A 25,570-nucleotide genomic window follows, 5' to 3' on the forward strand; every position below is an offset into this window, starting at 1 on the left:
TCGCCAGTCTGAAAGGTAGTCGCCCAGGTTTTGCCTGTGGGCAGATATTTACTGCTACATCTGGCTTTGCTTTGCAATATTGTTAACCTCCCTTTTCCCTTCTACATTTGTTTTCTTTTTATTAAATTTCCCGTCTGGATCTTCAACTCTGTATTTCTAATGTCAACAACTGCTTTTATCACAGATAATAACTTCCTTTTACAAAAGCCTGTACCATCCTACATGCATTTCAAATTACATTTTATGAACAAACATTGAAGTACAGTATTGGCAGTGCGTATGATCATATATATTTATAGTAATCTAATTCTAAGGTACAGGAGCCAAGAACCAAGTTGGTTGCCATTTTCTTAATAATGCATTTACTTGACAATGTAGTTACTTATCACTGAAGCTTAACTAAGTTTGTATCGTGATACTGTGATGTTTATGAAGTAAATTATGTAGTATGCTTAAGCATCTTGTAAAAACAATTATAAAAATATGAGACATTCTTTGAACGCTCCGGAGCTACTAAAATCTGAGTTAATTAAAAAGGAGAAAAATCTGTCGTTTGTCAGTGTCATGGTGCGAGACTCAGCCCTGCAGCGCCTCCACCTGGTCTCCCAAGGAATTAGCTCTTCCAGACTCTGGAGCGCCCTCTGCAGGCCGGTGTCCTGCTTGCCGCTGGCCCCTGTGTCCCTCCTGGACCCCGGTGCCCCTTTTACCCAGGATGCTGCCCCTGGCAGTACCCCCACAGTCTCTGGGTCTCCCCTCCCTGGGGAACCCTCACCCCCTATCCCCACCTTGCCTCAGTTTTTGGCTACTGCCCATCACCATTGAGCCCCCACACACTGGGGTGGACTGCAGCGTATAAGCCAATCATCCCAGGCAAGGGGGTTTGGACCTGCTCCCTCGGCCTAGCTTTGGGCTGCCCCCTTACACTAGGCCTGCAGCCTGGGGGTTTTCCAGGCCGGAGCTCCCCAGCTCCCTTGGCTGTCTCCCAGCCCTGTTCCACCTCAGGTACTCTGGTACACTCCCCAGCAGCCAGGCCCATCTCCCTCCACAGCTAGAGGAAACTGTCTATTCCTGGCCCACTGCCCTCTTATAAGGGCCAGCTGAGCCCTGATTGGGGCATGGCCACAGCTGAGCCTACTTCCCCCAGTCAGCCTGGGAACTGCTTGCTCCCAGCCACAGCCCTCTCCTGGGTTGTTTTAAGCCCTTTAAGGCTAGAGTGGGTGACAAGCCCGCTACAGTTTCCACCCTTCCGACCCCTAGGCACAGGAGGTGAAGGCCTCCTTGTCACCCGATTCTCTCGCTTTCCTGCGGCGAGCCCTTCGAGAGGGCGTTCCCCCCCCACCCCTCACCCCTGGCCCTCCGGACATTTTTCTTGGGCCCCTGTTCCGCGAGCCCCCCCAGCCTCCCCGCTCCCACGCTTCGAGCCGGCTGCATTCCCTGCAGCTGGTCCGGTTTCGAACCGTGCCCAGAAACCATCTGTACACGCTCGTGCTCCATACATTGCATTTCCTCCCCCTCGTGTCCCGCCCCGACACCAAATGGACTATCTTCTACCTAAAGAGGGTGAGGAGCCCCGGTGGGCCAGCCTTTATTCCACCCTGGTCCCACGGCCCGCTGGGGACGTTAATTGGTGGCTCATTCATGGAGCCGTGAGCATGGGCGTGCACCTGGCGCGGTTCACCCCTACACCTGAGGCCTGCCCCTTTTGCGGCGTGAGGGAGAACCTGGCATATGCCTATCTTGAATGCGCCAGGTTGCAGCCCCTATTCCGGCTCCTCCAGAACCTCTTGTTGAGGTTCTGGCTGCACTTTTCCCCACACTTGTTCTTTTTTGCACACCCTGTCCGTGGCCCCGCGAAGTCGCGAGACCTCCTCGTGAACCTCCTCCTGGCTCTGGCCAACGTCTCCATCTACAATACCAGGAGGAGGATGTTGGACGAGGGGGTGCTCTGCGACTGCGGGACCTATTTCTGTTCCTCCCTAGTTTCACGCATCTGGGCAGAGTTCCACTGGGCAGCGTCCGCTGGCTCCCTCGACAGCTTTGAGGAGCAGTGTGCGCTGTCCAGGGTTCTCTGCTCGGTGTCCCCATCCAGTATCCTCATTTTGAACCTTTGACCTTCACTCTGATCCCTCTTTTTCATTAGTTGTCCCCCGCAATCAGTTGGTCTCTGGGTCCAGTGGTCCCTCCCGCTAGGCTGGGGGAGGGGCCTTTAGCAGTGGGTGGGCTTGTGCCCGCCCACTTCCTGGGTTTTTCCAATACGACCCCGCTACAGTCAGTAAACAGCTTGGAGAAAGGGGTGAGGAATGCTGGAGAGAGAGGAAAGATAGCAGAGTGGTTAATATGTAGGTCTGAGGAGTCAGATCAGAACTCTGTACCCTGCTCCACCACAGACTTTGGGCAAGTCACTTAGACTTCAGTAGATTTCAATGGGTGTTAGGCACCTAAATAACTTTGAGGCTCTGGGCCTTTATCCTCTTTGTGCTTCCATTTCACCATCTGTAAAATGGGGATAATGCCTGTGTCACAGAGAAACTTTGAGACTTAATTAGTGTGTGCAAAAAGCCTTGAGATCCTCTTTTGGAAGGTACTGTGTAAGTGAGAGGTCTTCTTGTTTCTGATGTCTTGTAATATCCATTCCTATCAACTTAGGCAGTGTTGGAAACTTAAAGTTTTATCACACAGTTGTACAACATGTTAATGATCTTTAACTATAAAACTTCAGAGGCTCATTAAAACACAGTCAGCACATTTTCAAAGTGCTGCACGACCAGCAATGTTTAAATCTTTGCAACAAATAACTTATACCTTCTTCAGCAGCTCACATTGCCTTGAATACTCATAAAAACACACTTATCAGTGGTAGTTTTGTTTTTTGCAAGCTCTCAGCACACCTGAGAATCATTGGACACTGTCACTTGAAAATGGCCTGGAATGTAGTGAGGTAGGTACAGACACCTAGAGATACAGAGTGGGCCAGGTTGTCGGTCACACCAGCGCTTTACACATCACAGCTCAACCAGGGGTACAGAGGTGGATCACCATGCAGATGCATCCGGTCACCTGGTGAAATTTATTGTGACCTCAGGACTGTCTAAGCAACCATTCCAGCAGTTGGGGATTACCAGAGGGCCCCTAGGCTTTGCCTCCCCACCACAGCCTATCCTGGGGGTTAGGAGGAGGTCAGAGCCTAGGAAGAGGTAGGAGCTGTTACGTTCTATCTTGCCCATCTGGGTAGGGCTAGACACAATCTATGTCTTATGAATATTTACAAATATGCTTTAACGGGACATATCCACCAACATCAGGCGCTTTAGTTCGTTGCTACGCAACAGAACCGTGTCTTGAATTTTAAAGGCAATTCATGTTATTCTAAGGTATACAGTATACAATGTAAGTACAGGCAAACAATGGAAAGTTAGTTTAGCTTGGCTTGTGCACTTCTGTGTCTGTCAGCTGGTGGCGTATCAGTTGAGTGGAGTGAGTTCATGGATTCCCTCACCCAAGGGACGGACCAGCTGAGCCAAATTTAGCCCTACTGCTGGAGTTGTACGGGGCAGGAGGAGGGCTGAGAGAATAGACCAGTCTTTCAAATTGTCAGGGAGAGGTATCAATTTAGAGAGAGGTGCAGTAGCAACTAGAGAGTTTTAGAAAATATTAACTGTTTGTCTTTCTGGGCCACATATGCTTGGCCCAAGGCCTTGTTCTTTAAAAAATTAGACTATTGTGAGACTTACTGCCTGGATGCGAAGTTTTGTCTTGTCATCACAATCAAACGAGAGCTCTGCGTGGGTAGGGCTGTGAAGGATGTGGTCAGACCCTTCTCTGTCTCATTTAATTGCCTCTGGCAAGGAATGGTGGGAATGCAGTCTTCTTGCTGCATCAAGGAGCATCCCAACCCATGCGACATATACCACTCCTGTTGGGAATACTTGAGTGTGTGAGCTAAACGGCTGATTTCCACAAGCATGTGGGATGAGTGAAGAGGATGTAAAAGGGCCATGAACATGGCTGAACCAAATTCACTTTGAAACTTTCTTGCATACTTGTGGTAAATGCTGTGTGTATATTTGCTTGTTTGGGTTTTTTGGTTCACTGAGTAAAGCAAAAAAGATTCATTTTGGATTGATGCAAAATTAATTTTTTTTGGTTTTCTTGCTGGAAACAAAAAATTGTTTTGACTGGAGGCAATTTTAACTACTTTTTTAAAATTAAAAGCAAAGGAAAGTTGGAAATGCCAACCGAAGGGGGAGATGGTGCTCCCCTTCTATTACCTCTAGCCCCGGCTTCACTCAGCTCTTCGGGGGATTGGCTCAGCTCTAAATCAGAGACAATATGACAGTGTCTGTTTCTCAGTCTTATTAGTTTAATATACATTTAAAAATAATTTAATTCTTTTTTGGTTTGAATTTATTTCAGTCAATTGGCTTCAGTATTGTAGCAAAATTAATAAACCGGACACATCTTAGATAACAATGGCAAAATGCAGACATGCCCTTTGGTTTTTTTAGAAAACCTACTCCTGTGCATGTGGACTGTTGCCCCCTTACTAACATTCAGTGGGGGTGTTTTAGTTGCTAGCTCCCAGTACTAAAAGGGGGAAGGGTCGATGGGGAATCAGGACTCTGAGACTGACAGTCCCTAGGAACAATGGGGAGAGGCCAATGCTTCAGGTCAGCCTGAATGATGGGGTGGGCAGGCTAATCAGGGAGTCAGGAGGCCAGGGAGGTCCTGTCCTCCTTGTGAGCTGGATTTGCCTGGGTCAGACAGAGTGGGGCCGAGCTAAGGAGAAAGCAGGGGCCTGAGCTGAGCTGGGGAGCAGAGCTGTGTCAGATCCAGAGGGAGCAGACCCTGTCCTGGGAGCAGAGCTGCAGCCCCAAAGCCAGAGGCACAGCCCAGAGAGAGCAAACTTGCCCTGGGAGCAGAGCTGTAGCAACCAGAGCCAGAGGGGCCAGAAAAGCAGCCCACGAAGCAGGTCAGTGCTGGGAGCAGAGTCACAGAAGCAGCCTGCAGAGCAGACCTGTCCTGGGAGCAGAGCTGTAGCAACCAGAGCCAGAGGGGCCACAAAAGCAGCCCACGAAGCAGGTCAGTGCTGGGAGCAGAGTCACAGAAGCAGCCTGCAGAGCAGACCTGTCCTGGGAGCAGAGCTGTAGCAACCAGAGGCAGAGGGGCCAGAGAAGCAGCCCAGGGAGCTGGAGGCAGAGCAGCAGCAGCAGCAGCAGTGCTGAGACAGAGTGGTGGAGCTGGGGCTGGAGCAGTCCGGAGCTGGGTGCGGTGAGCCCTGGGGGGAGAGAGGGGGGACCTTGGGCAGCACAGGGAGACGCCTCAGCCAGGAGGCTCTGCAGGCCAGACTCGGAGGGGGATTGGTAACCCTGACAGGGCAGGGGCAACACTGGGAAGAAGGGCCCTGCCACCTAGAGCCTGAGGGCGTGTGGCCACCACCAGAGCGAGTGTCCAACCCACAGCGTCCCTGCAGCACAGCCAGGGCCGGAGAAGAAGGCCTGGGACTTACAAGGAACAGACTGTGAACTGCCCTGACATTCCAGAGACACTGTTTGTGATGTTCCCTGCCACAGCGTGGGCTGATGTGTTTCCCTTAATCTTTCCCATTTTCCCTTATTCTTTTTAAAATTAATTGTTGATTAAATAACTTGCATTTGCTTCAAATTGTATGTAACGATCAGTGGGTCAGAGAAGTGCCCAGGGCAGAGAGATTACCCCAGAGTGGGGACACCCTAGCCCCTGTCCTAGGTGACCATAGCAGGATTGGGGGTCGAGCCCCCAGGAATCCTGGGCCCAGCCTTGTTGGGGTTACGAGGGCTCTGCCGGACAGGAGAGTGGAAGGGGAGTCCTCAAGGACAGGGAGGCCACTGGGTAAAGGAAGTGGGAGGGAGGACTCAGATCCTTTCGCTAGCCCACTTCACCGGGGTAGTGTAGAAGCCACAATAGCGGGACTATTCCCCAGCTTACACATGCTTGCTAGCTAAGTTTCAGATGTACAGTGGCCTATCCAAGAGCAAAGGTAAGCTACATTGCTCATATGGGGTATGGAGCTACTTACTGGATAAGAACAAACCACAGAAATTTGCTTCTTTTCTGCAATTATTTTTCATATTAGGCGTGAGATAAATTTTGGTTAGTGCAGCCTGCTGGCTCTGCGGAGCAGCTGCACTCCAGGAAGATTTATTCCCAGGGATTTTTACCCATGCCTTTCTCCTGGGTTCTGCCAGGGAAGAGAAGCATGGGAGCCTTGCTGGAGGAGCTGATTGGGAGATGCACATTTCAGCACATAGGCCATCCTTGTGTTCTAGCCAGTGCCATCTCCTGGTGTAGCAGATGGTTGTGAGGAGACTGTGCTGCTGTAATTCCCCTTAGCCCCCAGTTGGGCTTGTCGCCAGTGGTGATCTGCAGGCAGACTACACTAGATGATCAGTGTAAATTGAAGTAGTTCACCTCCATCGTTTGAAGCCTGTTTCTATCATTTTATGGCTTTTTGGGTTTTGATTAATCTCTGTGTTGTGTAAACTAAATGTATTTTATGACTGATGGCCTATTTATTCAATGGTTAATGCTAACTGAGTCTCTCTCTCTCTCACATACACACTCTCTCTCTCTCTCTCTCTCTTTATGAAGAAGTTTCCCCTCATTAGATTTGGATTTTGTGGTGCCTGAGATGCTTCTGGGCCACAAAATACAAACATTTCCAAATCCCCATGATAACTTTAAGGCAGCGGGAACACAGGAGGAGAAATCTAGGAGAAAACATCACTTTGGCCAAGAAACACAGTTTAAAGGGCGGCTATACTGTGAATATAACAAACATTCACATGCACTTGTAGGTTGGCTTGAGAAGGGTAGGAAACCAAACCTTGGTTCTTTTAAAAACATGTCTTTGCTTACTTAGAAAAAAATCAATGTCTTATTGGCAGACATTTCCTCTCCCCATCCCCCCGCCCACTTATGATATTACAAAGGATCTTGTTGATTCTGCGGCAGCAATTTAGGGCATAGTAGAATCTGTTTCCCATTGCTTTTGTAGCTGCTCATTGTCAATTCCTCTTCAATACTCACACTTACAGTTTTGAAGATTTTCTGCCACTTTTTAACATTGAGAGTAATTAGCTATGCGAACAATTTATCAAGGGTCATGGGGGTTTCTCCATGAATAGCAATTTTTAAATCAAGACTGGATGTTTTTCTAAAAGATCTGCTGTAGGAATAGTTTTGGAGAAATTCTATGGCCTGTGTTACACAAGGCAGACTAGATGATCAAAATTGGTTCCTTCTGGCTTCGGAATCTATGAATTACAGACCACCCTTGCCATGCAAAAGTCTTCAAAATAGCAAAACCAAATGTTACACCTAGTGATGGGAAAACTCAAAAAGGTTTGGCGTTTGGCTCATATGAGCAGCCAAGAGTACTGGGTTCTAAATCTGGAATGTTCAAGGCTGTGGAGCCAGCCGGGTCCTGTCTCTTCTCATAATTCTCTCCCCCAACAGGCCCTGAGACTGACTATCGCCTAAAAGTTATCTCTCTAGCTAAGTGTTTGTACTGTGCCCAGCATCACAGTATATAGGCACTTACAACTGCCACCATCCCAACCTGGTGGTGTCTTCCTAGGGAGAGCAAGACTCAGGGCCAGCTACTACCTAGCCAGCACTCCCCTCCCCTCTAGCTCAGATAATCTTTGGTGGAAGATGGGAAATAAGTGCCCCTCCACTCCTCAGCACACTGCAGCAGTGTTATTCCTAGCGTGGCTTCTTGGCTCATTATGGGACCTTCGGCAAGTCACTCAGTCTCCATGGTCTGCAAAAGGGGGTTAACAGCATCTCACAGGAGTGTGAGACTTACATATTGTGTACAAACACTGTGGGTACCTCAGCTGGGAGGTGCTATAGAAGTGCATAGTATTATGATGTTTGAAGCTACACATTCATATTACACAGTCATTGATGTAACTCTGAATTAGAGACTACTTTCAAGGACCATTTGGACGCTTATTAAAATCCAATTCTGCAGAGCTGGGAGGGTGGAAACCAAGTCTGCCTGCTTATTGCCAGGTTTGACTGCTATTCCCAGCCTGTAGTGCTGCTAGGAGAAGTAGCTATCATTCTTCACAGTAGGGGTGAATAATTAAAAAGCTGGTGGTGAGTTGAAGCAATAGAAAGTGCTGAATTTGGGATTTGTGTACTACTTCCTGAGTGGACTGAAGGATAAGGGTGTGGGTTAAACTTGCCTTCCTGCTTTAATGAAAAATGCATGAGGGAGGCCAAAATATGAAGAGCTATGTAAATAAAAGGCAAATAGATAAGATTGGGTTTCCTATGATCTCTCCAGAGCCACATTGTCTCAACATCATCATTTAATTACAGATGCAAAACTGAATGAGCTGCCAAAGTAAACTGTTCTGAAACTGAAAAAAAAAAAAAAATTCTGGGCATATAACAACTTTCTGATAAGGGTTTGCATTTATCTGTGAGAAGAAATGTGAAGCTATTTACTGCCAGCACTTGTATCTTTTGTAAACCACACGCACTACATTTTGGACTTGCTTACTGAGCTCTAGGGCTCCTTTCAGTACGTTGGTTTTTTTTTTGGACAGGAGATTTTTATTAGCAGTAATAAAGTTGTTATATTTCATATCACTTGGAAAGTTAACCAAAGGGTCCAAACTAGCTTTGTTACAGTTTGGAAATATTACTGTAAGCAAGCAACTTAACTTTTGTCCAAATGAAACTGCATTCATGATCTTATAGGAAAGTTTTGTTTTTGTTTTAAACTCAAGAGAAGTAATACAAATTGGGGTGGGGAGTGTGAGGTTTTTTTTCTGATTAGTTCAATAACCCAGTTTTATAGATTCTTCGGGAGATTATTTTTTTCTCCGTACAGTGATTATTGAAGCAACAGTTTCTATTCCTTCCAAATATATATGAACCAATAAGTTTCTCTGACATATTTATTGGCACCTGGGAACAGCTTATTGCAAATATATTGGAGAGGAAAGGAATAAAGTTACATCTATTATAAAACTAGGATATTTTTATTTTGTAATTTAAATTTTTATACAGCTTCAGAGACTGGTGTATAAAGGAGTTGGTTGTGATCATTTCATTGTTTATCTTTACTTTGTTGTTAGTGAATTCTTTCTGATACCGTGTTTTGTGAGTGGTTGAAAAAAAGTCATTAGTATTAGTCAGACATTAACCTTGTGACCTCATTGTTTGTATACCTACTGTAATTCTGTTCTGCTTGTATTTCTGAGGTTAGTAAAAGCAAACTTGTATGCACAGTCGCTGGATGTCAGTGGGTAAACTGAAATGTTTGTCAAGATTACTGATACCACATCCCTTTAAAACCAGTGCTTCAAAGGAAAAGCAACTGCTCAGATTAACTGAGATGGTACCTTTCTAAAGTGTGTGTGTGTGTGTGTGTGCGCGCATATATGTATGGATAGAGAGAGTCGTGCGTAAATATGGTTGTGGATGTGTGCATTATTGTAGGGTCCAGGGCCCTCTATCAGGATCAGAGCCCAATTGTGCTGCTAGAATATTTTTGTATAAACAAGGAAGCTTATACAAGAGAAATATATTCACAAGCAGGGCCGGCTTTACAGTTTTGGCCGCCCCAACCAGTGGAAAAAACTGCCGCCGTGGACGGCAATCGGAAGAAGCTGCCGCCGAATTGCCGCCGCGGCCGGAGGAACTGCCGCCCCTTTCGAACTGACGCCCTAAGCACCTGCTTGGAACGCTGGTGCCTGGAGCCGGCCCTGCTCACAAGAATACTATAATAAAATATAGTGATGTAAATCTGTAAACATGAGATAGTAACAAAGGTATACTTACTTTAAATATCGATATTTCCATAATCTAAATATATATGATTAAGGAAATATAGTTATTTTAAAGATACCGTAGCACAAAGGGATACTGAGCTTGACCAGGGACTCTGGCCATAGGGTGACCAGATAGCAAGTGTGAAAAATCGGAACACTTTTTTTTGAGGGGGGAGGGGTATATTTGTGTCTATAAGACAAAGCCCCTAATATTAGGATGGTCCCAATAATATTGGGATGTCTGGTCACCCTATCTGACTAATATATTTGCTACTAACAATAATGTTCTTATATTTTCACAGACTGCCGTGAATCAGATAATTGATCTGAAGATCAGTGAGCAACACCATGTCTGAGCAGTTTCGGACACTTTCTAAAAACTTGCCAGAGAAATGTTTCCTCCTTTTCCCCCCAAATGTGGAATTTTCTCTAATTTAATTTGGCTTGGAAACAAAGCAAACAGCTCCCAAGGAGCCACTGGATTTAAAGGAATGATTTCCCTGTCAGTGATGGAGGCACATGCTCTCTGGAGTTCTTTTAACCCTGCAGCTCAGCAAAATACTTTAAAGAGCAATGTTTTCCCCTTTGGAATAAAGAAGAAAGCAGCAAATGCCAGCTGTTTTCTGGAAAAGTCCTAGATGAGAATATTTCCAGATATCCCTAAAGAAATCTTCAACCCCCCTCCCATACTGTTCAGATTGCACACATTGAATACAGTGTGATGCTATCAGTACATCATTGTTCGGGGGGGGGGCGGAGGGAAAGGGGCGAAGGATAAACATTTCCAGCCAAGTGCATTTTAATCTGCTTGTTTTTCTAATGGTGCAGCCTGCTTCCTTGGTTATGTTTATAAAAAGCATTTTTTGTTTACATGAGAAAACAACTTAATGAATTCCCTCGTTTTTCCTTATCTCTCCCATTCTGCAAGAACACACACTCCTTGGTAAAAGCGCCCTGTTAAACTGTTGGCAGGACTTCACTGACAATGTCATGTGTCTTAGATGAGCAATTACATACCGTGAATGGTAAATAGTTAAGTGAACAGTTAGCATATTACTCATAGGATGGCAGTTAGGGCTTGATCCAACACCCACTGAAGTCAATGGGAATCTTTTCATTAACTTCTGTGAGCCCTAGATCAGGCTCTGCTTGAGTTATGACTTGTGAATTCGTTTGTTCTTGAAGAGGAAAAAGAACTAAACTTGTCAGATTATTAACTTTAACTATTAAATGCAAGAAATGGTCTCTCCAAGTGGTCTATCTAAGCCGACAATATAATTTTGTTTATATTTCCATGATGGGATTTATAGCTTAGTCTTTTAAATCCACACTTAGATGATTGCCATAGATAGAAAATCAGCTTGGAGGATCACAAATAAAGATGCTGGAAGTGTGAAGCAAACAGAACATTTGGGAACAAAAGGAATCAGTAGAGGGGGAAACACTTCTAATTCCAAACAATATATAATGGCTCAGTAGTTTGTCAGGGAAAGGGTGAGATTTTGAGAGGAAGAATAGGCCAAGGGATAGAACTGTTAGCCTAGATGGTGGAAGGCCTGGCTTCAGCTCCTGCTCTACTACAGATGTCCTAGGTCGTCTTAGGCAAGTCACTTAGGCCCAGATTGTTCCATCTCCAATATACTGTTGTGTGAAATGGCCCTGCTTATTTTATCCTTGCCTACGGAGGCGTACAGGGTGGAATAATGAGGCAGGCCTGAAGGCCCAGTCAGGCTCTCAGAGGGAGTATCGGGAACTAGACAAAAGCAGCTCTGTGGTCGTCAGAATGGGCAATGTATGTTGGCCTGGTTCATGGTTGTCCTGTGACTCATTTTGGCTAATACATCTTCCCAGCCCCACACTGTGCCTCCCAGAATGCTCATGTCACAAAATACTTTCTGAAGCCCTTGCACCAGTCCTGCCGCAGGGGGAGTCTGAGGGTATGTGGCCAGAGCAGTCCTGCATTCTGGCTGCCTCAAGGCCTATGGGCAGCTGAGTGCAAGACAAGGCAGCCCTCAGGACTGCCCTGACCTGCCCCCACTTCCCCCAGCTGAACCTGCCCTTGCAGGATGAATCCTGCCCTTTGAAGAGGTAACGCTCCAGTGATCACATGTGTGTTGTACGTCAAGCAATGAAGCTTTTCTGGTATGTGAAACTATTTTGTTGTTGTACAGGACCGCTCTAATCTTCAGGAGTCAAACCTTGAGTAGGGGAAGAGACTTGGTCGGGCAGGGGTGGAGACGTTGTTGCTCCATGACAGGGTGACCAGATGTCCTGATTTTATAGGGACAGTCCCAATTTTGGGGTCTTTTTCTTATATAGGCTCCTATTACCACCCACCCCCATCCTGATTTTTCACATTTGCTGTCTGGTCACCCTACTCCACCAGCTTATATGTGACTACCGTTTGTAACTAGCCTAAAACTAGTGCCCAGCTGCATCACCCTGACAACTTGGTTATGGTGTATTCTGGAATTTGTGCCTTTTTGAGACAAACATGATTCCATTGTATGAATATTACCTGTTATGCTGTTACTCAAGGAAACAGCTCACTAACCTCTAAATGTATTGCAGCCTACTAGTCCTAAAACACGTTCCTTTTCTTTTTCTTGTAGTCCCCTTGTTTCAGATGCAAAATTATATAAGATTTTGGATATATGAGTTTTAAAAAAAAACCCTCAAGTCCTAGAAACTCATTTTATATTGAAACAGAAGCTGACATGAGCAAAAGGAAATTAACATGGAGCTTAGAAAATATGCTAGCTTTGGCTCTAAACTTTACTGTCAGTTGTTTTGGAGCAAAGGTTATTTTTGTGTGCCAGTTCCAAGTTACAGAAAAGGAGCTAATGTGTGTTACTTTTGCAAAGTATTTAAAAGGTATTATTAAATATACCATATAGCAGTTTCAAATGAATAAAATATAACCCTTCTGCAGAATCTCCAGGATATGTCTCAAGAGAGTATTTTCAAATGCCAGACAGTCATGATACTAAATGAAATCTTCTTTTCTTTTAAAGCAAATTTACATTTCATGCTTTTGGCTCCACCAATATATACTGGAGGCAAAACTGGCTGTGTGCCTTCAGTTTTTCCAGACCATAGAGAAATTCAGAAACAAGGGAACAAAATAAAAAGGGGACACTAAGAAAGGAAGAGGGGAATAATGATGAAAAACATGAGTTGGGGAGGGAAGCAGGGAGGAAGGAAAAGAAATGAGGGAGAACAGGGTAGAGGAGAAGTGGTGGTCCTCCATATTTTTGATAGGGATGTTTTAGTGCAGCAGAGCATCATAATTGAGGAGGGGGACAAAGCAGCCACTGGTGAGGATTTGGTAGTATAAGTGTGAGGCCTCATGGCCTTAAAAACTGTCATGCTGCTTCTTAGGTGTTAGTTTCTTTCTCTCTATGTGTCACAGGAAATGGGGTAGATTCAAAGACTCAGTTAGGTTAATTCTAAAATTTCTTGCCGTACTGCTGTTGCTGCTTTTTGTTTCCACTGGTCAAATTCAATTCTATAGTATATACTGTTAGTTCCCTTTCTGTGTTAAAAGGCAAGGGGCGGGGGGAAATCTCCTGGCAGGTTTCTTCTCTAATGTAGGTCTAGATCCATGGTACAATCTGCAGCTGGGACTCTGCATCTCCTCTGTAAGACTTCCCTTCCCATTACAGAGATGGGGTTCTTCTTCTGTTTCAGAAAGGCCACAAGGCTTGCTCCTAGGCTTTGCAAGGTATTTGAAAAGGAGCTATAAGGGTAGTGAGAAATCAGTGGGATTATGTGCAGGTTTTCACTCTGAAAGCTATCCTGCGAGACCTGTCTATACTGGGTGGTGGTGGGAAGGGTTGCCATCGGTGTAGCTGCAGCCATAAAGCTGCCCTGGTGAAAACCCCTGGTGTAGACCTGCTGCATCAGTGTAAACCACAGCAACTTATCTTGGCCTCTGTCTGAAACTTAACAGCTCTAAAAAATGGAGCCTTGTACTTGCTGATTACAGTTTCCAACTTTCTGTTTTTATGAGTCTTGTGATATTTACTGTTTTTTCTTAAAGCCCCAGCTCCTGGAGTCATGTGATTGTGTCAAAATTTCAGCTTTCATTTTTTTTAAAAAGTAAGCTTTATAGCCCTCAGGACTTCACAGAAAAACTTGATTACATGAACCCTAACAGCTCAAAACCCAGAAGGCAAATGAAAAGCACTCTAAAATTTATTAAGTCTCATGTTGTTTTTTAAAAAACCCTCAAGATTTTTAAGGCAACCATGATTTTACGGAGAATTGGGATTAGGGAGTGTAATTACAGGTACAAAAGATGTAATCTCCTTCGGATCAGATCGTCTCTTGGGTGCAGCTGTGCAGCTCCCATAGGTTTGAAGCTCAGAATACTTTTGGGATGAGTGGTAATACTCCCATGCAAGGGTTAAGCACAGTCCTGGACTTCGTGCTGTCTCTGGATTCCTTGTTCTTGAAGCTGCAGCCTCAGTGATATGGAGAAATGCTGTACATTTGCACCAGGCAGGGAGCTCTCATTTTAGTCAATGGGAGCTTGGTGCAAAGTTCCAGGGTACAATATATATAACCCAACTTGGAACTCTTGTCTCTGATCAGCATGATGGCAGCGTGGATACATTAAATATAATTGGTTGCCTTATTCCATTGCTGCATTGTGATGAGATAGTTCACCTATCTCTATGGTGCAAGAAGCGCTGCCTTGCACCCCCAAAATTCTCCTTTAACCTTCCTATTTTCTCCTCTTCTTTTTCCTCCCTCCCTCTTTCCACCAGCTGCTTCTTGGCTTTATCAAATATCACTGGAAAATTTTCAATGAGCAGCACCCGATCCGTTCCAATATTTTGTGGTCTGAACTTTTAGAGCTCTTTGGAAAGATGACAGCTTTGGTCTGATGCTGTCATTCCTGCATTTCACAGCTATAAATGCTTGAAGTTAATTGCTAAAGAACACCTGCTCAGGCTAGGCAAACAAAGAACAGTATGATACTCAATTGGTGCTATACTTTGTTAAAGATGGAGCTCTCTTTTCCAATTGTTTCTAGTCCCTTCAGCTACTGGAGTTAGCAGTGGGACATAGTAAACTACTAGCAGGAACATGTCAACACATGGAAGCATTTATACCCATTCTTAAAAATAACCCCTTAATTCATAAAGTAGTACCATATTTTCCTGTGACAGTGTATTTATTCAGGACAGTTTACAGTTAAAATGCTGCTGGAGGTTGAACAGGAAAATTAAATTGAAGATAAGTCTAACTTAATTACAGCTGCAAAAATTCCTGTTTTTTAAATATAAACGCATTATTCTACTTCCATTTTCTTGGTGTAAGACTGATGTATACTGTGACTCACACACTTTGCTGTACGGATTGGTCATTGTCGCTTAGTGTACTGAAATTGAGGGAGTTATTTTCCCCAGTTCGTCTCAGGTTTTTATCGCGACAGGTCTGTGATGCTGCACAGGATTTTTGGCTGTTTCCTTTGTGGCTGCCCTTTGGAACTATTTAATTAACTTATTCTTTGAAACTTTTTTTATTAAGGTAATGTGGCAATAAAGTGTTACAATACTACATCATACTTTACTTATTACTTATTCAGGATCAGATTAACATTCAAAGAACCTGGCTAAAGACCCTGGCTTGATGGCTGGGGAGTCCTCCTCCTCTGAGTATGCTAGAAAGAGTGATCACATTTCTAAATACCTATTTTTGGCTCTTCTCTTGTGTACATACTTGGTGTGAAAGTTTTTCCATTATAAGGATGGTCCACATTTTACTATACCAAGATTCCATAGGAAGAGAAGTCACATTTTTTCAGTAATGTGCAATACAAAGTTGCTGCTAAAAAGAAAGATCTTAAAAAAGATAAAATACAAAAGAAATTAATTTGTCATCCTGTTAAAAATGTAGATCCTGTTTTGGAGCATTCAGAAAGTAGGTCAGGGACCTCTAGGAAGCTAAATTTTGTCATAAAATGAAGTTCTTTAATAATTCCCTTCCAAAACCATCTAATTCCTGGACGCAACTACCATATGTGCAAGTATGTTCCCCTTTCCTCACAACCCCTCCAGCAGAGTGCCTCCCTAGTAGCAAAAATATGGTGGATCTTAACTGGAGCCATCTGTATGGTAATTTATAAAAATTTTCTTTATGAACTGCACAAATTGAGGATGTATATCCCCTTTCCCGTTTAAAGACCCACACATCCAGATCAGTTTTTATTCAAATCCCTCTCCCATCTTTTCATTCTCTGTAAATGATCCAGAACCAAATGTAGAAGATTATCCCCCATTATAACATGGGCTATGAAAATCCTGTCCTCCTATTGGCTAAAAGTAGCCAGTAGTAATTAATATACTGGAAAGAGGACACTTGATAATCTGTTATACATGTATTAACTGGTTTATATCTTTACAAATATGAATATTTTATATGATGTGCATGTTTTTATATATAGCATCACCTACAGGGCTAAATCCTGTAGTCCTTAACTCAGGAAACACCTCCACTACCTATAAAACAATGCCCTCATGGCATACAGATCACCTGGTATAAATATACTGTGGGATTAGATTTATTATATAGAAAAGATTCCTTGTCTTCCTTTCCTACTCTTGTGCATTCTCCTTTTAATAAACACAAACAATTTTGGGGATGGATTGGCTGAGAACTTGGTAAATTCTGGATAAATGACATTTATTTGGTTAAATAATTGCAAAGTCTCTGTTGTGTGAGCTGGCTTTTCCAAGATTTTTTCTGAACTTACTATTTTCTATCTCCGATTTTTAGTGACTTGATAGTTGTGATAATTGGGCCTACAAATTTACCTTAATTGTGAGCTCAAGGGTGAAAAGTGAGTGAAAGTTCATAAAACATCACAATAGCCTTGCATAACAAATGTTGATGGGAAAAGGTGCAAAAGGGAGACAGACTCAATTAGTCTAAAATAGAAGGCCTACTGCTAAATCTCAAGGCCTGTGTCAAGACTGTGCCTGGTAAACAAGAGAAGTTGGGACTGGAAATCAATGGACCAATATTGGTGTTTTGGAAATTAGTCTTAATGAAAGAACAAAATAATGAGGGAATGGGCTATTCCACTGATCACTCCCTTTTGGGGGTCCCTAAAAAAACCCAGAGAGACTTGGGGGAAAAATACAGACAGATGGAAGCGAGCACAATTGCTGCCTGAAAGAAGGGAATAGAGTGAGCTTCATATCAGGGTTGACACCCCCACCGCTTCCTGGGAGCCTGGGGTTCAGTGTGACACCAGTGTGTCTTCATTGTCCTAATCCTGAGAGAAGTCCTAGCCAAGCTGGGCCAGAGAGAGGGCCCAGAAGACTCTGCCACCTCCGTTGGCTCTGGGTAAATCCCAAACGTCACATGTAAAGTGATGAGATTTTCTCCCCTCTCCTCCACAGATGTGTCCTTTTCCTTCCCCACGTTATTTCTTATCTTGCTCCTTTTCCTTTCTGCCTAATAAGAATCTGTCTTAGCCAGCCAAGACTGCACATTTTACAACGCCGCTGTAATTCTGTGACCAGAAGAGGCAGCTAAATGCAATACCCTAAACAGGCTAACACTGGTATAAGTTTGCCAGATCTCGGAGTGGCTGATAAGATCACGTGCTGTGCCTGTGTTTTTCCAGCAGCGAGAGTGCAAGTGAAAGTCAACACCAGAGACAGAAGCTGCATTTTCTGTCTTTGCTGTTCTTTTCTCTCCTCTCTTGTGTGTGTTGTTTTGTCTTTTAGGAAACAGGATCAGACTTTAACAACAGCTCCAGCCCATCTCAATTAACTTCATCTCTTTTCCCCCAAAAGAACAGCTGTTACCATCATTGATACCTTCTAAAAGACTGCCAGACAAGGGGTGGGTTTTTTTCCCTTTCTAAAGACTCTTTCTGCCTAAAGGGAAAGGGAACAAGAGATGTTGTTAAAATGAAAGCCTTACTTCATACTTTACATTTAGAGTGCTTTAACTGTTCCCCCTTCTTTTTTGTATCTCTAATAAAAGGTTAAAATGATGTTTAATGTTTGTCACGGTGCTAAGCAGGCTGAGAGCTCTCTGTATACTATATCACAAACCTTGTTTAACACTGTTTAATGTTGGATAGTGACAGGACCATGTTAACACCTGTGACTCTTTGGGCCTATATATTCTGTCTAGAATAATACATTAGCAGCCACAACCTCAAACCTCCCTGCCCCCCCCCCCCCTTTTTTGTTTTTTTTTGTTAAAAGAACAAAACAATCCTTTAAATCAAGGACTGCTGAATAATAAAAGTGAAAAGCAGCAGATGTGTAAAGAGTTACTAAAAGTTGATGTGGGACCAGTCATGTCTTTTTTTTTGTTTGTTTATTTATAATATCATAATTGTTACCTCAAAAATATTGCTTGACCTCAGTTAACTAATCCCCTTCCCCCCAAAGAGATTGTTGTATCATGTAACATATGTTGTCTTACTGTGTTCTTAAAAACACCCGAGATACAGTGGATGCTGTCAATAAAAAAGCAAAGGAAACAAAAGAGGCCTGTCTTCTGTATTTCACATACCTAAGACATAAACAAATAGTAATGCTACAAAGAAATAGGACAAATCATCAAGAAAAATTCGGAAATGTCTTATATTATTGATCTCTTCCCATAAATCTATTAAAAACCTTAGGCTGCCCTGCCCCCAAAACACCCACTCCCAGCATGTCCCCTATGCCGAGACTCATCAAGCCCTCGGATCGCTACCCCTTCCTGCTTCTCCACGTGGGCACCAATGATACTGCCAAGAATGACCTTGAGCGGATCACTGCGGACTACGTGGCTCTGGGAAGAAGGATAAAGGAGTTTGAGGCGCAAGTGGTGTTCTCGTCCATCCTCCCCGTGGAAGGAAAAGGACGGGGCAGGGACCGTCGGATCGTGGAAGTCAACGAATGGCTACGCAGGTGGTGTCGGAGAGAAGGCTTTGGATTCTTTGACCATGGGATGGTGTTCCATGAAGGAGGAGTGCTGGGCAGAGATGGGCTCCATCTTACGAAGAGAGGGAAGAGCATCTTTGCGAGCAGGCTGGCTAACCTAGTGAGGAGGGCTTTAAACTAGGTTCACCGGGGGAAGGAGACCAAAGCCCTGAGGTAAGTGGGAAAGCGGGATACCAGGAGGAAACACAGGCAGGAATGTCTGTGAGGGGCGGGCTCCTGCCTCATACTGAGAAGGAGGGGCGATCAGCAGGTTATCTCAAGTGCTTGTATACAAATGCACAAAGCCTTGGAAACAAGCAGGGAGAACTGGAGGTCCTGGTGATGTCAAGGAATTATGATGTCATTGGAATAACAGAGACTTGGTGGGATAACTCACATGACTGGAGTACTGTCATGGATGGTTATAAACTGTTCAGGAAGGACAGGCAGGACAGAAAAGGTGGGGGAGTAGCACTGTATGTAAGGGAGCAGTATGACTGCTCAGAGCTCCGGTATGAAACTGCAGAAAAACCTGAGTGTCTATGGATTAAGTTTAGAAGTGTGAGCAATAAGAGTGATGTAGTGGTGGGAGTCTGCTATAGACCACCGGACCAGGGAGATGAGGTGGATGAGGCTTTCTTCCGGCAACTCATAGAAGCTACTAGATCGCACGCCCTGGTTCTCATGGGTGACTTTAATTTTCCTGATATTTGCTGGGAGAGCAATACAGCGGTGCATAGACAATCCAGGAAGTTTTTGGAAAGCGTAGGGGACAATTTCCTGGTGCAAGTGCTAGAAGAGCCAACTAGGGGGGGAGCTTTTCTTGACCTGCTGCTCACAAACAGGGAAGAATTAGTGGGGGAAGCAAAAGTGGACGGGAATCTGGGAGGCAGTGACCATGAGTTGGTTGAGTTCAGGATCCTGACGCAGGGAAGAAAGGTAAGCAGCAGGATACGGACCCTGGACTTCAGGAAAGCAGACTTCGACTCCCTCAGGGAGCGGATGGGTAGGATCCCCTGGGGGACTAACATGAAGGGGAAAGGAGTCCAGGAGAGCTGGCTGTATTTCAAGGAATCCCTGTTGAGGTTACAGGGACAAACCATCCCGATGAGTCGAAAGAATAGTAAATATGGCAGGCGACCAGCTTGGCTTAACGGTGAAATCCTAGTGGATCTTAAACATAAAAAAGAAGCTTACAAGAAGTGGAAGGTTGGACATATGACCAGGGAAGAGTATAAAAATATTGCTCGGGCATGTAGAAATGAAATCAGGAGGGCCAAATCGCACCTGGAGCTGCAGCTAGCAAGAGATGTCAAGAGTAACAAGAAGGGTTTCTTCAGGTATGTTGGCAACAAGAAGAAAGCCAAGGAAAGTGTGGGCCCCTTACTGAATGAGGGAGGCAACCTAGTGACAGAGGATGTGGAAAAAGCTAATGTGCTCAATGCTTTTTTTGCCTCTGTCTTCACTAACAAGGACAGCTCCCAGACTGCTGCGCTGGGCATCGCAACATGGGGAGTAGATGGCCAGCCCTCTGTGGAGAAAGAGGTGGTTAGGGACTATTTAGAAAAGCTGGACGTGCACAAGTCTATGGGGCCGGACGAGTTGCATCCGAGAGTGCTAAAGGAATTGGCGGCTGTGATTGCAGAGCCCTTGGCCATTATCTTTGAAAACTCGTGGCGAACGGGGGAAGTCCCGGATGACTGGAAAAAGGCTAATGTAGTGCCAATCTTTAAAAAAGGGAAGAAGGAGGATCCTGGGAACTACAGGCCAGTCAGCCTCACCTCAGTCCCCGGAAAAATCATGGAGCAGGTCCTCAAGGAATCAATCCTGAAGCACTTACACGAGAGGAAAGTGATCAGGAACAGTCAGCATGGATTCACCAAGGGAAGGTCATGCCTGACTAATCTAATAGCCTTCTATGATGAGATTACTGATTCTGTGGATGAAGGGAAAGCAGTGGATGAATTGTTTCTTGACTTCAGCAAAGCTTTTGACACGGTCTCCCACAGTATTCTTGTCAGCAAGTTAAAGAAGTATGGGCTGGATGAATGCACTATAAGGTGGGTAGAAAGTTGGCTAGATTGTCGGGCTCAATGGGTAGTGATCAATGGCTCCATGTCTAGTTGGCAGCCGGTGTCAAGTGGAGTGCCCCAGGGGTCGGTCCTGGGGCCGGTTTTGTTCAATATCTTCATAAATGATCTGGAGGATGGTGTGGATTGCACTCTCAGCAAATTTGCAGATGATACTAAACTGGGAGAAGTGGTAGATACGCTGGAGGGCAGGGATAGGATACAGAGGGACCTAGACAAATTGGAGGATTGGGCCAAAAGAAACCTGATGCGGTTCAATAAGGATAAGTGCAGGGTCCTGCACTTAGGACGGAAGAACCCAATGCACAGCTACAGACTAGGGACCAAATGGCTAGGCAGCAGTTCTGCGGAAAAGGACCTAGGGGTGACAGTGGACGAGAAGCTGGATATGAGTCAGCAGTGTGCCCTTGTTGCCAAGAAGGCCAATGGCATTTTGGGCTGTATAAGTAGGGGCATAGCGAGCAGATCGAGGGACGTGATCGTTCCCCTCTATTCGACATTGGTGAGGCCTCATCTGGAGTACTGTGTCCAGTTTTGGGCCCCACACTACAAGAAGGACGTGGATAAATTGGAGAGAGTCCAGCGAAGGGCAACAAAAATGATTAGGGGTCTGGAACACATGACTTATGAGGAGAGGCTGAGGGAACTGGGATTGTTTAGTCTGCGGAAGAGAAGAATGAGGGGGGATTTGATAGCTGCTTTCAACTACCTGAGAGGTGGTTCCAGAGAGGATGGTTCTAGACTATTCTCAGTGGTAGAAGAGGACAGGACAAGGAGTAATGGTCTCAAGTTGCAGTGGGGGAGGTTTAGGTTGGATATTAGGAAAAACTTTTTCACTAAGAGGGTGGTGAAACACTGGAATGCGTTACCTAGGGAGGTGGTAGAATCTCCTTCCTTGGAAGTTTTTAAGGTCAGGCTTGACAAAGCCTTGGCTGGGATGATTTGATTGGGGATTGGTCCTGCTTTGAGCAGGGGGTTGGACTAGATGACCTCCTGAGGTCCCTTCCAACCCTGATATTCTATGATTCTATGATTCTGTTAAGGAGCTTGTGAAGGAGTCCTCGGAAGGCCAGCCTGCAGCTGTCTTCTGCAGTGCTTGCACCACAAGAATCTGCTCACGGTGGAACTAGGGTTTTTGATCCACCTTATGCTGTGACGGCCTTTTTACATGGTTTACAGGGGCTGGAGCAGGGCTGAGCAGCTCATCCTAAGCATGTAAGAAGTCCCACTAAAATTAATAGAACTACTTATATGCTTAGTTAGGCATGTGTTAAAGTACCTTGCTGAATCGGTGGCCTTGTTTGTTTGTTTTTAATTTACTCATAGACATGTTGTTTAGAGCTTGAATATAAAATGGTAATAGCCATAAATTTACTAAATCTGTTAGAGACAATACTATACTGCTGATTTGTATGAATGAACACAGAACATGGTGTCATTTCAGGGTAGCCTCTAAGCACCGTCTTTGTCTTCACTAGGTTTGGTGCAAATTTCAGTGGATCTTCAGTCACAAGGTAAACACGGAAAAGGGTTAGCGCTTCTTCATCTTAGTGGTGGGTGAACTATCTGGGAGAATAAAGTACTATCCAATTTGATGACATGGTGGTGAGTGGGACTTTAATTGTCATCACTTGGTCTTGAGGGAAGGGAATAGGTCAACAGGATAGGGTGAAACTCCTTTGGTGTCCCTCCCCACTACAAGAAACTTGGGCAGGGAGGTTTTCCCTTCTAAAGTTCTGAGTTTTGCCAGGGACAACATATATAATAGTGTATCTGTTAATGGCATGACGCCATAATACCACTTGATCGCCAATGTGGGACATTTATGCATCCCACATCTACACTAAAATGACACAAGACCATTATTCTAATGTCAGGTCTGTCCTGGGTATTCTAATTGCTTGAAACAAGGAAGAGGTGATTGTGTGTCTACCCAGAAGTACAACTTGAAGAAGACTTTGATGATGAACCTGAGGAAGACTTTGATATGGTGCAGGAACCAGAACCCCCGGCTGGTAAGTTAGAGTGGCTCCCCCTAGCTTCCCACCAATATCTCTCTTGCACTGGTACTAAATTCCCAATTTTAATTTCAAGGGCATTTGAAGTAATGTGCACTTATTGTTCCTCTCTGGAAAACATGTCATGCATTGCTCTGTGTCTGTGTGTGAACTGCAGTGCTGTAGCCATGCCATTATCATGCTCCATCTGCTTACCAAACTTCTCAAGCTTTTTCCCTCCATTCAGCTCCTGCCCTGCTCCACCCCAAAATTGGCCTCAAGCAAGGCAGAGTTATAAATCAGTGATTTTATTGATTTTGAAGAACCACAATTAGTGCCTGTGCCTTGACTTCTAAAGCTAATTTTTCAAATACTTTTAAAAAGTAATAATCAGTATGCCCCTGTGCCTGCAGTTCTCAGCCACCTGTCAGGCAGCGAGGGCTGAGGGGTGTGTGTGTGTGTGTGTATTGAGGTCTCCCTAGGGGGAAGGAACACAGCTGTAGAGAATGTATGGTTGGTTGTGCAAGGAAAAGTTAGTGGAAACACTCTTTTCTTCCTTGGAAGTTTGCAGACTCCAAGTCTCTGTTCCTGGTCTCTGCCTTCTCCCTACAGAGAGCCATGCTGCATAAAGTGGGATGGGGGGGGGGAGGGGAGAAAGGGATGTTCCATGCCCATGGTCGTAGAAGAACAGTGCTATGTCCCTTTCCAGTTGTCTGAGGTGAGGGGTTGTGGTGCTGAGTTTGATCTTCAGGAAACTTAATGAAGTTGCAGTGTGTCTCTTTCTTTCCCTGCCCATTTCACCATCATTAGGCAGGCACAGGGCCAGGATTTTCAGCTACAGCTGGGGTATGTGTGTGTGGTTCGTGGTTCACATCTCCTGTTGCATGAAATCTCCGCATCCTAGCTGAGAATGTTGTCAATTTCCGTTCAGATTTCCTCCCAATCCTGCAAGCATAATTTCAGCAGACTTCTGTTGAAGCAAAAACTCCTGCTGGTTCTTGAGGTTCACCAGCAGTGGAAATCTGCTTGGTCCACCTGCATACCTGACCAAAACCCTCCATTCAGCGGAGGTGTGACTATTAGCAAAAACATCTCTCTGGTGTAGATTGCTGGATCTCCTTGGGAGGACAGGAAAGCCACTTCTCTTTTCCATTCTGGTACTTTGAAAATTGCTGTTTTCTCCAGATGTTGGCCAGCCTTAAAGGAAGAAATTGTACACATGTAATATAGCTCTGGAAAGGAATTTCCCCACTTCTCTGCTACCTCTTCAGAAAGAATGAACATTTCCAATGGTTACAAACACTACTAAATGTTTATCCCCAATAAGTGACTCTGCTCGTGCCTCATGGGGTGGCAGCATATTTATGTGAAGCAAGGATGTTGAGACAGTTACTTTCCTGGAATGCTCAGAAGTATCAAAATCGTGGCCTTCAGCAGCAAAGTTATGGGGGTGGGGGGGGGAATTTCTCAGCTTGCTCCAAAGGCCAAAAATATAATTTTCTTTTTGTTTTTGAATTTGCAGGGCCTTGTGCTCCTGAGAGGGAAACCATGCCCCCAAGAGGGCAGGAGCAGCACCCCAGAGAGTGCAGGGGTAGACGGAGAAGGGGATAGGGATGGACAGGAGAAGCCAGGAGCAATTTGAGTTCCTTAAAGCAAGGGAGGAGCAGTGTCTTCAGCAGGAGAAGAGACCTCTGGAGATGGAGGTGAGCCACGCCCTAGGGAACAGGAACGTTCCCTAATGGAGAGGCTTCGAGGACTGGTGGCTGACAGACTGCAGCATCTGTCTGCTGCTGAGGCCCCAGAACCAGCCCATCAGCTGCCATTGCTGGTGCCTTCTCTGGTTGCCACCCAGGGTGCTGCTGAGCCTGTAGGTCCTGTTCCAATGACCACCCAGGAGAACAATGCTGGGCCTGCAGGAATTCCCGAATGCCACCATGTACTTGCCCCTAAAGCCCCTCAGAAGAGATGTCCCTTATTTTCACTGTGAGTCATTATCTCTTATCATTCACCCCTTCTGATGGGAGACAGGTGCAAAGATTAAACTGTGGGTGCTATTCTTGGTTGTGAGCCGTTAATTTTAAAAAAATATGTTCTGTTTTGAGAATACTTCCTTAAAATCTTTATTAAATGTTACGTTTTGTTCAGTTGTGTCTGGCACCTCCTTCCTGAGTATGATGAACTGAGGGTGTTTTTTGATTTGGGAATGGACCTCAAGCTTCCTACCTTGTGTAAACAAATGATGTATAAAATTCTGGTGCTATGACTATGGAAATATTTCTGAGTCTCCCACAAAATTAAAAAATATCTGAAGTCCCAGGGATACAGAGCAGGGCTGGGGAAAGTGAAGTGTATGTTATAGATGCTTTTCAACATAGCAGGTGCCTTGCATAGGGTTGATCAATGTCTGTCTTAATGCCTTTGTTGAATGTGTTGAAAATGAAAAACCAAAGCCAACAACAAAAAAGGGAACATACCAGCAATCACACAGCATCTGTCAGTACCCTGTACAACCTGCCCCCATCCATCCCCAAAACCTTTAGCATTTTCAAGCAGACCGGGGAATTAGTGGTTTCTAACAACTGTGAAATGTACTTGGCACTAGTGACCATTTTAAGTTACTGAACACAGTGGCTGCAACACACCCACCCACACAGGAAACCCTCATAAACATTTTAAAAACATTTAACTGCGTGTGGTAATGGGTTTCTAAAGAT

At 44.8% G+C, this 25,570-nt stretch overlaps 1 long non-coding RNA gene across 1 annotated transcript in view; it reads left to right on the forward strand.

Annotated features, from left to right (window-relative positions):
• Positions 1 to 24,961, forward strand: part of LOC119565524 — a 73,045-nt gene extending 48,084 nt beyond the window's left edge. Inside the window, exons 3-5 of the long non-coding RNA XR_005224194.2 lie at positions 22,338 to 22,373; positions 22,737 to 22,874; positions 24,379 to 24,961. This is a non-coding gene — a long non-coding RNA (uncharacterized LOC119565524). The remainder of the gene's footprint in view (positions 1 to 22,337; positions 22,374 to 22,736; positions 22,875 to 24,378) is intronic.
• The last annotated feature ends 609 nt before the right edge of the window (positions 24,962 to 25,570 follow it).

The sequence above is a fragment of the Chelonia mydas genome, chromosome 2, assembly GCF_015237465.2.
Source record: "Chelonia mydas isolate rCheMyd1 chromosome 2, rCheMyd1.pri.v2, whole genome shotgun sequence".
Classification (NCBI taxonomy): domain Eukaryota; kingdom Metazoa; phylum Chordata; order Testudines; family Cheloniidae; genus Chelonia; species Chelonia mydas.